This window comes from Lissotriton helveticus, chromosome 7, assembly GCF_964261635.1.
Source record: "Lissotriton helveticus chromosome 7, aLisHel1.1, whole genome shotgun sequence".
Classification (NCBI taxonomy): Eukaryota; Metazoa; Chordata; class Amphibia; order Caudata; family Salamandridae; genus Lissotriton; species Lissotriton helveticus.
Genome location: NC_136068.1, coordinates 1,312,368,245 through 1,312,379,266, shown reverse-complemented (window position 1 = coordinate 1,312,379,266; position 11,022 = coordinate 1,312,368,245). Strand labels below are relative to the sequence as shown.

At 48.3% G+C, this 11,022-nt stretch overlaps 1 protein-coding gene across 3 annotated transcripts in view; it reads right to left on the bottom strand.

The window, feature by feature from the left end:
* Positions 1–8,599: 8,599 nt before the first annotated feature.
* The window catches only part of METTL23 (methyltransferase 23, arginine), a 142,584-nt gene continuing 140,161 nt past the window's right edge, over positions 8,600–11,022 (bottom strand). For all 3 annotated transcript variants that reach the window (XM_078654613.1, XM_078654616.1, XM_078654612.1), the window contains exon 6: positions 8,600–11,020. The gene's annotated coding sequence lies outside the window, so the exon portion shown is untranslated. The remainder of the gene's footprint in view (positions 11,021–11,022) is intronic.

The window sequence follows — 11,022 nt, the reverse complement described above, 5'->3', positions numbered from 1 at the left end:
CACACCAGACGCCTGCCTTGGAATGAGCGAGTCAGGACTAATGTCCCCTGCGGTGTTGGTTAGCCTGGGAACGTCCGCGCAAGACATTGGCAGTGTACGAATCCTTACATGGAACGTGAATGGCCTGGGAAACAAGAGAAAAAGGGGGTTGGTTAGGTCCTATGTTCGAAGGGTAGCCCCAGATATAGTCCAGCTGCAGGAGACCTATTTAAACGGTACACGATGCGGGTTCCTTGCCAGGGGGTCGTACAAGGTTCTGGCCCATGCTGGGTACATGTCGGGCTCTAGAGGGGTTGCCATACTGATTAAGAAGTCGCCCCCTTTTGCAGTCACACCAACATGGACGAACCCGGAAGACACTTATGTGGGGATTATGAGAACATGGGGACATCAGAAGATCAAGATAATTTCTGTTTATGCACCACCAAAACTTCAGGCTAGAACCCTCGCTGGTTTAGCTGATATCCTTTTGAATACGCCAGACACGCTACAAGTAGTGGGAGGGGACTTCAATGATGTTATGTACGCTCCATTGGACAGGTCAAGGGAGCGGACTGATCCCCAACCATTGTCCCCCCCTGGCGAAGTGCATCGACACGCTAGGATTGACGGACACCTGGAGATGGCTCCACCCGGACACTAGAACCTACTCTTATTTTTCATGGGCTCCCAAGGTGTATTCCAGATTGGACTATGTCTTCCTTCCCCGCCATGCTCTTAGCACGGAGGATAAGGCAGAATATCAGGTGTGGGGAACCTCGCCTCTTCTGGTGATATTAGGGAGGAGACACAGAAAAGAGGGCAGGACCTGGCGACTGACGGCATGGGACCTCCAGAATAAGGACTTACTGCGGGGATTTAGGGCGGACGTGAAGATGTACTTCACAGAAAATCTAGGATCGGTACAGTCAGGGGTGATATTATGGGAAGCTTTTAAGACGGTCATGCGTGATAGGGCCCAGAACAGGTTAGCAGGGGAAAAGAAGAGGAAGCAGGGCGAACTACATGACCTGGAAACTCGTATTTTGGAGCTAGAGCGGCGGCACGTGGTAGATCGTGTCGCGCAATCTCTTAGACCATTAGTGAATACACAGGAGCAATACAAGGCCCTGGTGACGGATGAAGCCAAAACACAGGCACAGGCGACTTTACATAGATTGTATGGTGTGGGGGATAAGTCTGGGAAACTCTTGGCGTAGCTGAGTCGTAAAGCGCAGGATGCGCTATGGGTGGAACAAGTGTCAGATAGCCAGGGTCTTATTAGGCGGACTGATGACCAGACAGCGCAGGCATTCTCTGACTACTATGAGGAGTTCTACAAGGCCAGAGACCTAGGCTCGACAGAGGATGTAGGGCACTATTTAGACAGTATTGAGAACCCCCATTTTAGCGGATGAAGATCACGTGAGTCTGGAGGAAGATATAACAGTCACAGAGGTCAGGGAGGCCCTAGCCAGACTTCGCCCGGGGAAATCCCCAGGACCGAACGGGTTCCCCACAGAATTCTTTAAAAAAAACGGCGGACCTACATACTAATCACCTGCTGGCCTTGTTCTTGGGGACGGTTCAGGAAGGCACACTGCCTCCGGATCTACGTATGGCCCCTATTATACCAATCTATAAACAAGGTAAGCCGCCGGAGGAGTGCGCGTCGTATCGCCCCGTTTCTCTACTAAACGTGGAGGTTAAACTCCTGGCGTTGATTCTGGCGCTGCGGCTGAGAAACGTGATTTCAGATCTGGTCCACCTGGATCAGACCGGCTTCCTGCCAGATAGGGCAACCAGGTTAAATTTGAGGAGAACTCATAATTGGTTGATGGAGGTGTGTGACCGTCAGGACTCCCATGTGTATCTTTGGACGCCGAAAAAGCGTTTGACGCAGAACACTGGCCCTTCCTGGAGGGAGTATTGCTTAACTTTGGCTTTGGTCCTAAGTTTAGGAGGTGGGTAGGCCTCCTTATACTGACCCGAGAGCGAGGTTAAAGGTCAATGGGGTGTTGTCAGCGGATTTTCCCATACGGAGAGGGACCCAGCAGGGGTGCCTTCTATCACCGCTATTGTTTGCCCTTACCATAGAAATAGTGGTGTGTGAGATAAGACTCGACAGAGGGATAAGAGGGTTTAAAACTGACCGGATCGATACGGTTGAGGAGAAAATATCGCTATAAGCGGATGACATCCTCCTATATGTCACTCACCCAGAGGTCTCGATACCACGACTATTTACCCTGCTGGGCAGCTACCGCTCCCATTCAGGATACGCGATACATTGACATAAGTCACTCCTGTACTGCCCTAGGGGAGAGGAGGTATGGCCTACCCTGCCTGATGCGCTTCAGGTCACGGGCGAGGGGTTTACATATCTGGGGATATAAGTGACGAAGGACCGATCACTCTCATATCAGAAAAATACCCATTGAGTGCTCAGAAACTTCGCTAGTGACACAGCTAGATGGAAGACCCTCCCCATCACGATTCTAGGACGTGCAGCAATGTTCAAGATGATAACCCTGCCATGGTTCTTGTACGCCCTACAGAATGAGTATTCCCCCTTCCCCGACAGGTTTTTCAAGATATAAATGAAGAGCTCCTGTCGTTGCTTTGGCTGGGGAAACATCCTAGAATAGCCCTAGAGACACTGCAGAGGAACAAATATAATGGAGGGATCTCCTTACCCAATCTTGAGGCGTATTATTGGGCAAAACATTTATCGCCAATAAATGACTGGCTCCATGCCCCGGCCAATCACCCCACATATAGATTGGAGAGAGGGACAATGGCGCAGCGCACCTGTCTGCATTACATATATGGAAGCAGGGGAAGGGAAAGACTACTCTGAGCAATGCGTGTGACTGTGGAGACATGGGAGAGGGCGACTAAGAGGATTGACTGGGTACACAAACCGACTAAACAAAAACCGATATGGCACTGTACATAGTTAAAGGAATTGCATAAACTGAAGGGGTTTAAAAGATGGGATGACATTGGTATCTCTGAAGTCCTTCCATGCGTTGAGGGTGGAGTATGGATTGCATCATACTCAGTACTTGAAATACGAGCAGGTACGTCATGCATGGAGGGCAGAGACTGTGCTCACACGTCCCCTGCCGGAGTATGCACCACTTGACGGCCGTCTGCTGCAGGAGCACGTCCCGACTAAACCAGTTTCCCTGACCTATAACAAGGTTGATTAACAATATGCCTGATGGACTGGTGAAATTGAAAGGAATGTGGGAACTAAATCTGGGGGAGATGGACACACTTGACTGGGAGACAGCCTTGATGCACCCCAGGGAAATCGCGATAAAGTCTCGGCTTCGGCTCATACAATTTAAAATCCTCCATAGGGTTTATTACGATAGACACCGATTGCACCGGATGGGGCGGGACAGTGATCCTAACTGTCTGCGTTGTGGGTATGTGAAGGGATACTTTATGTTATGTTATGTTATATTAAGTTTATATAGCGCACGGCTACTCTAAAAGAGTGTCCCGGCGCTTTCCACAGGCAGCTCGATGTAGAATAACACAACAAGGATTAACAAATACAAAGAAGAAGAGAAAAAAAAACCACCAAAAACCACCCACTGTAATCATACCATCTGGGACTGCCATGTAATCCAGGACTACTGGGCCAAGGTATTAAGTGAATTAAGTAACATACTGGAAACGACCCTCCCAGTGGAGCCTAAACTGGTTCTGTTGGGTATAACAAATTAAGTGGATCTGAATCGCCCACTCTTGATTTTCCTTACACTGGCTTTGGTGGTAGCTAAGAGAGATGTGGCTAGAGCTTGGGGCGCTCCCATACATCCTCGACTAGATGAATGGAGATGAGGCATGGATATTTTTATGGCAGCATAGAGGGTCACATACAAAGCTAAAGGTTGCCCTAAGAAGTTCAAAGAGTGTGGGGGGAAATGGAGACGCTATTATGGTCTGGCTGGAGGACTGTGAAAGAAGGAGGTCAGGCCACCCTGTTGTCCTGGTGAATGCGGGGGAGGATATAGACGGCAATGTGCAATGTTACGATAGGTGGAGCACCACTGTATCCATGTGTAGTGTTTTCTGTGAGATTCTGGGAGGGATGGGTGGAGGGTGGAGGAGGGTAGGGTATGGTGGACAATTTCATGTGACATGCTTATGTTTATATGTTTTAAAAAAGCAAATAAATATATATTTTTTTAAAACAAGCAACTGACACGCTTCCTCGAAGAGAACAATGCTCTGGACGCATCCCAATCGGGATTCTGCAGCAACCACAGCACTGAAACCGCCTTCATCTCCGCCACCGATGACATGAGGACCCTGTTAGACAGCGGTGAAACCGTGGCCCTTATCCTTCTGGATCTGTCGCCGCCTTCGACACCGTCTGCCACCACGCCCTACACACACGCCTCCACAATGCAAGGATCTGCGATAAAGAACTGGACTGGACCACCTCTTTCCTCATCGGCAGAACACAGAGTGTCCTCCCCTTTTGCTCGGAAGCCACCAAGATCATCTCCGGCGTACCCCAAGGATCATCACTCACCCCGACACTCTTCAAAGTCTACATGGCACTGCTCACCAACATCGTCCGATTCCACCACTTCACTTCAACATCATCTCATACACCGATGACACCCAGCTGATCCTCTCCATCACCAATGACCCCACCACAGCCAAAACCAACCTCCACAAGGGAATGAAGGCCGTCGCCGAATGGATGAAGAACAGCTGCCTGAAGCTGAACTCGGACAAGACGGAGGTCCTCATCCTCGGATCCACTCCCTCCGCCTGGGATGACTCCGTTGGCTGGCAAAACTGGGAGCCGCACCGAAACCCACCGACCACGCACGCAACCTGGGAATCATCCTAGACTCATCGCTATCAATGACCAAGCAAATCAACACTGTCTCTTCCTCCTGCTTCAACACCCTCCATATGTTCCACAATATCTACAAATGGATCCCCACCGAGACCAGAAGGACGGTCACCCAGGCCCTCGTCAGCAGCAAACTGGACTACGCCAACGCACTCTAAGCAGGAGCCCCGGCCAAACTCCAGATGCGACTCCAACGCATACAGAACGCCTCTGCACACCTCATCCTCGACATCCCCTGCCACATCACAAAACACCTGAGAGACCTACACTGGCTCCACGTCAACAAGAGGATATCCTTCAGGCTCCTCACCCACGCCCATAAGGCCCTCCACAACGCCGGCCCAGCGTATCTCAACACACAACTCACCTTCTGCACCCCGTACCGCCAGCTCCGCTCCGCTGACCTCGCCCTTGCCACCATCCCACGCATCCGAAGAATGACCACCGGCGGAAGATTGTTCTCCCACCTAGTCGCCAAGATATGGAACACCCTCCCCATCGACCTACGGCAGACCCAGAACCTACTGACCTTCAGGAGAAGCCTCAAAACCTGGCTGTTCGAGCAGTAGCAACCCCCCAGCCCTCTATCTCCCTCCCAGCGCCTTGAGACTCTCACAGGTGAGTGGTGCACTTTACAAATTATTGATTGATTGATTGATGGTTATTGAAATGTCACTCATAATTACACTGAATTTATGAGAATGTCATACATAGCAATCTAAAACCTTTTCTGTCATTCTCTCTCCTCATGTTTTAAATTACAATGTGATTCCATCACTCCGACTCTGTGCATATGTTTAATTTTCACAATTTCACTTTTCCTTCTTTGTACTACTTGCGATTTGTTTAAAAAATAAAAAATCCTTTCTTCCACTCTGACTCCGTTAATGTGTTTAATTTTAATTTATTTCACGCTTCCTTCTTTGTACTACTTGCAACTTGCTTCAAAAAATAAAAATTCCCTTCTTTCACTCGGACTCGTGCATGTATTTATTTAATTTTCATTTATTTCAGTGCTTCCTTCTTTGTACTACTTGCCACAAAAAAAATCCATTCTTTGACTGTGACTCCGTGCATTTATTTAATTTTCATTTATTTCACCTTTCTTTCTTTGTACTTGTTGCGATTTGCTTGGAAAATAAGCATTCCATTCTTGTTGCGATTTGCTTGGAAAATAAGCATTCCATTCTTTCACTTCGACATTTATTTAACCTTTCGTGCTTTGTACGTTTCGATTTGCTTCCTGTCTCTCGTGCAGCAGTGGCTCCAGTATTCAGAGAAACACGTTAATTTATAGCTTGAGCTGTCTGGTATCCCATGAAATCGTGTATCCCCGTGCTCAGCCCGAGCAGAGATCGACTGCTTCTGTCTGATCCTGCCCGGGCTGAGTTAATTCTCCGAAGACGGCCGAAGTGAAGGGGATACACGATCCCAAGGGGATACCAGATATTACACAACACCGGCAGTGTCATGAACATTTGTAGCATAGCCTCTATTTTTTTTTTTTTTTTTTAAATCTGACTTTGTGTGGCAAGAGTGGGCCAATCCACGTGGCTTCGGGACCACTGCTTTTAACGTGACCTCTTCTTGTATGTCTGTGACGGACAACTGCTGCCTGCACTTGTGGCTCAGCTTGAATCCTGTAGTTTTAGTCAACAGTATAGAAAGCAAGATAAGAAAACCTGAGTAACAGCAGAACAAAAACACACTCAGGAAGGAGAGGTTAAAGGATAAGAATATTAAGGATAAAAGAGAGGAGAGGACACGAGTTCAAGGATGCAGGTGGTGTGGTGTTTACGCGGAAGTAAATCATTGACTCATATTATTCTGTGACTTGTTATTGCTTTTTTAGAAGATATGTATGAAGTCAGCATGATTTGTGAGTATTTAAAAAGAGGCTGCCTGCATGTAGCAAATTCATAGTCTTCAGTCCTGCTGGGCCGGATGTCTCCACGCCGTATTCTAAGTAAACATATTTTCTGTTGCCAACGACCTGTGTCTTTTATTTTTTTCCTTTCTCTGTAAACTCACTTGAGCCTATATTGAGATATGTATAACTGGAGACATTCCTTTTCTGATAAAAGCTAGAATGTGTATGATCAGCCTTATATAAACAAAGCTCAGCTTCTTTAATTCAGAATTCTTGACATTTGTGTTGCTTCCAACTAGCTATATCTCAAAAAGGTGTAAAGTAGTTAGATGTTTAATAAACGTGTACAATTAATATAAAATGTTCCTGAAAATCCTGCAATAAAACCACGTCTATCTTAAACAAATGGCATTACAAAAAAAGAAATCTTAATGCCTTTCTAGTTTTTAAGTCCACTGGCTTTTAAGTCTCTCCATTGACGAACTATAACTGTGGTTCTTGTAAGTCGATGACTTTTGCAAATTGTAGGCCTTCTTGCTTAACCAGGAATTGGTGTTGGTAATTACATTTGGAAATGTGTGATTTATACTCCCTATTAAGTATAAATTGATTAAACAGGGGTCCCCAAAATATGTTTTTCTCAAGGCCCCAATAATTCTTCAGATGGCACTGCCTGTAAACTGTCATAAGAGGGCGTAGGCGCGCTGAACATGGATAATAAATTTAAAGTTTTTCTGAAAGAGCCCCCAAAACAGTGAAGAGGTCCCTATTTGCTTGAGCCATATGAATATCAACTTTCCTCTGCCTCCTACATACACTTTGACATTACATTTCCTCACGCAAAACTCAAGGGAGCCAGGCATACATGCAACCATCTTAAATGAATGACACATTTAGCTAATTGTGTTCGCAAACACTTTGTGTAGTTTTTTCTCCTTCGACCACACACATTTTGTGATAAAATCGTCCACAACTTCCCTGGGGTCAAACCATAATTTCCATTACTTTCCCATTTATCTTAATCATAAAATAAATAAATTGCTAACTGGTGAAATCCTAGTCTATGTATATAAAAATAACACATATGTTCCCAAACATACTGTTGCAATAAAACAAAAAATAAAATAACTTAGGTGGCCACCATTGCCTAGATGGTGAAATCCAGGTCTCACTCTATGAAAACAACGTTGCCGTACACATTCAATTAAAACAAATGAAGTGGTCACTGTTGGCTGCTGCTGAACTCCCTGAAACCATTAAAAGCACTTTTCTCGACTGGCTAAATGTTTCTGCCACACAAAGAAATGCATCTAATTCTAATTCTTTGCTCATTCCTCTTGGTTTACCTTCCAAGGGAAATCCGGTGGAACACTGTCTAAAACTCACAAAATCAAACTGTGGGAAGACTATGGAGGACTAATGTTCCACTCTGCAGTTCTGAAGCTCTGCAGCATCTGGTCAGTTCAGGTTTCCTTAACACAGGAGATCACCCCCTGCACAGGTTCTTTGCACTCACTGTAGAACATTGACTAACATTATGGTTAAGCTAGATTTATTGAGCAATATTGTAGAAAAAAATGCTGAGTAACAACTCTACTAAGGCAAGACAGTCTCAAAATACCTTAAAATTCACATACTCCTGGGTTTCACTGGTCCTCTACAGGATTACATCGAAAAGTGAAGCACAATAGTGTCAATTTGCTTTTTCCAATTTCTGAGTGTGAGAACTGGGGTCACCAATTCTACGGGGGTAGCTTGGCGCGAGCAGGAAGGCACCCGAAACCTAGGTGTAAAGTAGAAGTGCAGCACACACTCGCACTGAGACAGGGATCGCACACAATAAATGACACCACACCAGCTGGTCGTTTAAAATCAATATGCTTTTATCTAGATTAATCTCATTGTTGATAGGTAATTCATTATCCTCAATTTAGCATCAATTCATTAGGCAAAATTACATTAGAGAAGCAGAGTAACACCATTCCCTGGAAACTTAGGCAACATTTCATTGTATAGCCATAAGTGCAATCACTCCTTTGAAACTCATGTATTCCTCCTTTGGATAAACATATGCAATAACATTCCTTTAGAAATCAATCAACATTTCATTAGACAGGCCTAGCATTAGCATTGGCGTAAGCAAGATCAATAAAACAGTATTCCAGAATCATCCAACATAGGAACCTTTGCGAGCAGGGCACCTCAATATTATCACTCAGCTCCTGCTTAAGGCAGTCTATTGAGCACAGTCCCCTAGCCAGGGGTTACCCTTTCTGCCAAACAGTCATCAGGGGCCCAACTACAGTTTCCCCCCGAGCCGAGGGGAGGGGCGGCCACGGGGCTCCCTTTCTGCTCCCTGGGGGGGGGGGGGGGGGGGAGGAGGGGCGGGGGAGGGGCGCTCTTCTCCCCGACCTTCCGCCCTCCTCCACGGGGAGTTACCTTGGTCTCCGATCCCACGCGGGACCCATGGGATTGCGGGGGCTCCCCGCAGCTCTTCAGCACCTTGGCGGGGCACCTGGCGGGCACAGGGCCGATCGGAGGCTCTCCTTTGCCCGGGATCCCCCTCGCCGATGTGAAGGGTTGGTCCTAGGGCTTCCGGGGCTTCACCCGGCGTCGGGCCCAATCGGAGGCGGCTCCGGGCAGATGTAACGCCGGCCGCCAATCACAGTGCGGCCGGCAAGGGGGTGCGGCAGGGAAGGCCAATGGCGGTGCAACAAGGGTGGGGGTGCGGCCGATGACGCGGCCGGGCGCCACGGTCACGTGAGGAGGGTGTTCACGGCCTCCCAGGCCTGGCGAGGCCTACTGCGGCCTTACGGCGGCCCTCTCCTGGCTCCGGAGGCCGCCGCGACGATGAAGACAGCAGCGGGAGAGTCTCAAGCAAAGCGCCGGGGCCGCTGCGGTGACGGCAGGGCCCAGTGCACTCCAGCGGCCTCGGGGACAGCAGCGGCACCTCTTTCACGCGGCACCGGGCCGCGGTGGTGATCCACAACAGTGCGTGGACAGCCAGTAGTGCTCCATGGCTCAGCGCTTCACAGGGGCACACAGCGAAGACCTGGGCTGCGGAGGTGAGTTCACAATGCGCTTAAAGGGGCACAGCGCTCCCAGTGGCAGGGGGCGCTTGGCAAATATAGCGCTCTAGGTTTTACAGCGCTTTGGAGCCCAACAGTCTCTATAGCCACAGCGCTCGGAGGGGCACACCAGGAGAGCGCTTTCGGGGGATAGCAGTTCAGGCAGTTTAGCAAAATAACAGGCAGGACAGCACAGGGGGGGGGCACAGGTCGAGCAGGGAGTGCTTGGATGATGCAGCGCTGGTACCTGGTTGATCCCCCAGCAGTCCTCTCTGTAGACAGGTGTTTCTTGGCGCTTGATGTCTTCTGCGCCCTTCTTAGGCAGTTTCTTGGGGGGGATAGGTAGAACGGGGGGTTGAGTTGGTGGGTCAGAGCCAGGATGGTTCCCTTGGCTCACTGTAAGTGGTTCCCTGGGTTCCCCAATGCTGGGCCAGATCAGTGGGTTTGGTAGAGTCCCTCACTCGGCTGAGAAGGCAGTGACTTGGCCCAGTCACTTCCAGTAGTGTAGGTTCCTCCCCTAGGCCCTACCACCTAAACTCCTGCAGAGGTTCCCCCAGGTCCAGTGATGCCCCAACTGACAAGCAAGTTTCACTCCTTTCCCTAAATACCTCTAGGTCAGGCGGCAAAGTTTAACCCCTCCCTTATTCCGGAAGGTTCCAGGAGCTTCCACAGTCTGGGCTATGGGCAGAAAAGACGGGATGCCATTGCTACAGTATCCTAATGTCCCAGCTAGCTCCTGACTACTAGTATGTTACTAAAAAGACCACTCCGCAGTAGCAGGGGCCTGTGGCAGCCATGTTGGTAGGAGAGAGCACCTGCACCTTAGCACTGATTGGCAGTGGTAAGGCGCCCAGAGACCTAGGTCCAACGAAAAAGATGGTGGAAAAAACAAGGCATGGGCGAAAAAAACGGGGAAAGACCACCCTAGGGCTGACAGGTCTAACACTGAATTTCGTGTTTATAACCAGCCACCCAATTACCAAATCCTTGGCTTCTGCTAGAAGTGCATCAATCACTGTTAAGATATGGATCTTCTTTTAACTAACCCGTTAATGTTGTAAAGTTCCCCAGTTCAGTCAATAAAAATGAAGGAGACAAAAAGAGTTTAATTGTTGTATTTGTAGATGCACGTAAAAAATCAGTCCACCTGTCGGGCAAGAGGCTTACATAAACATTTGATGCTCCCCATCTCTTCCCACCAGCATGTTTTAACCGCT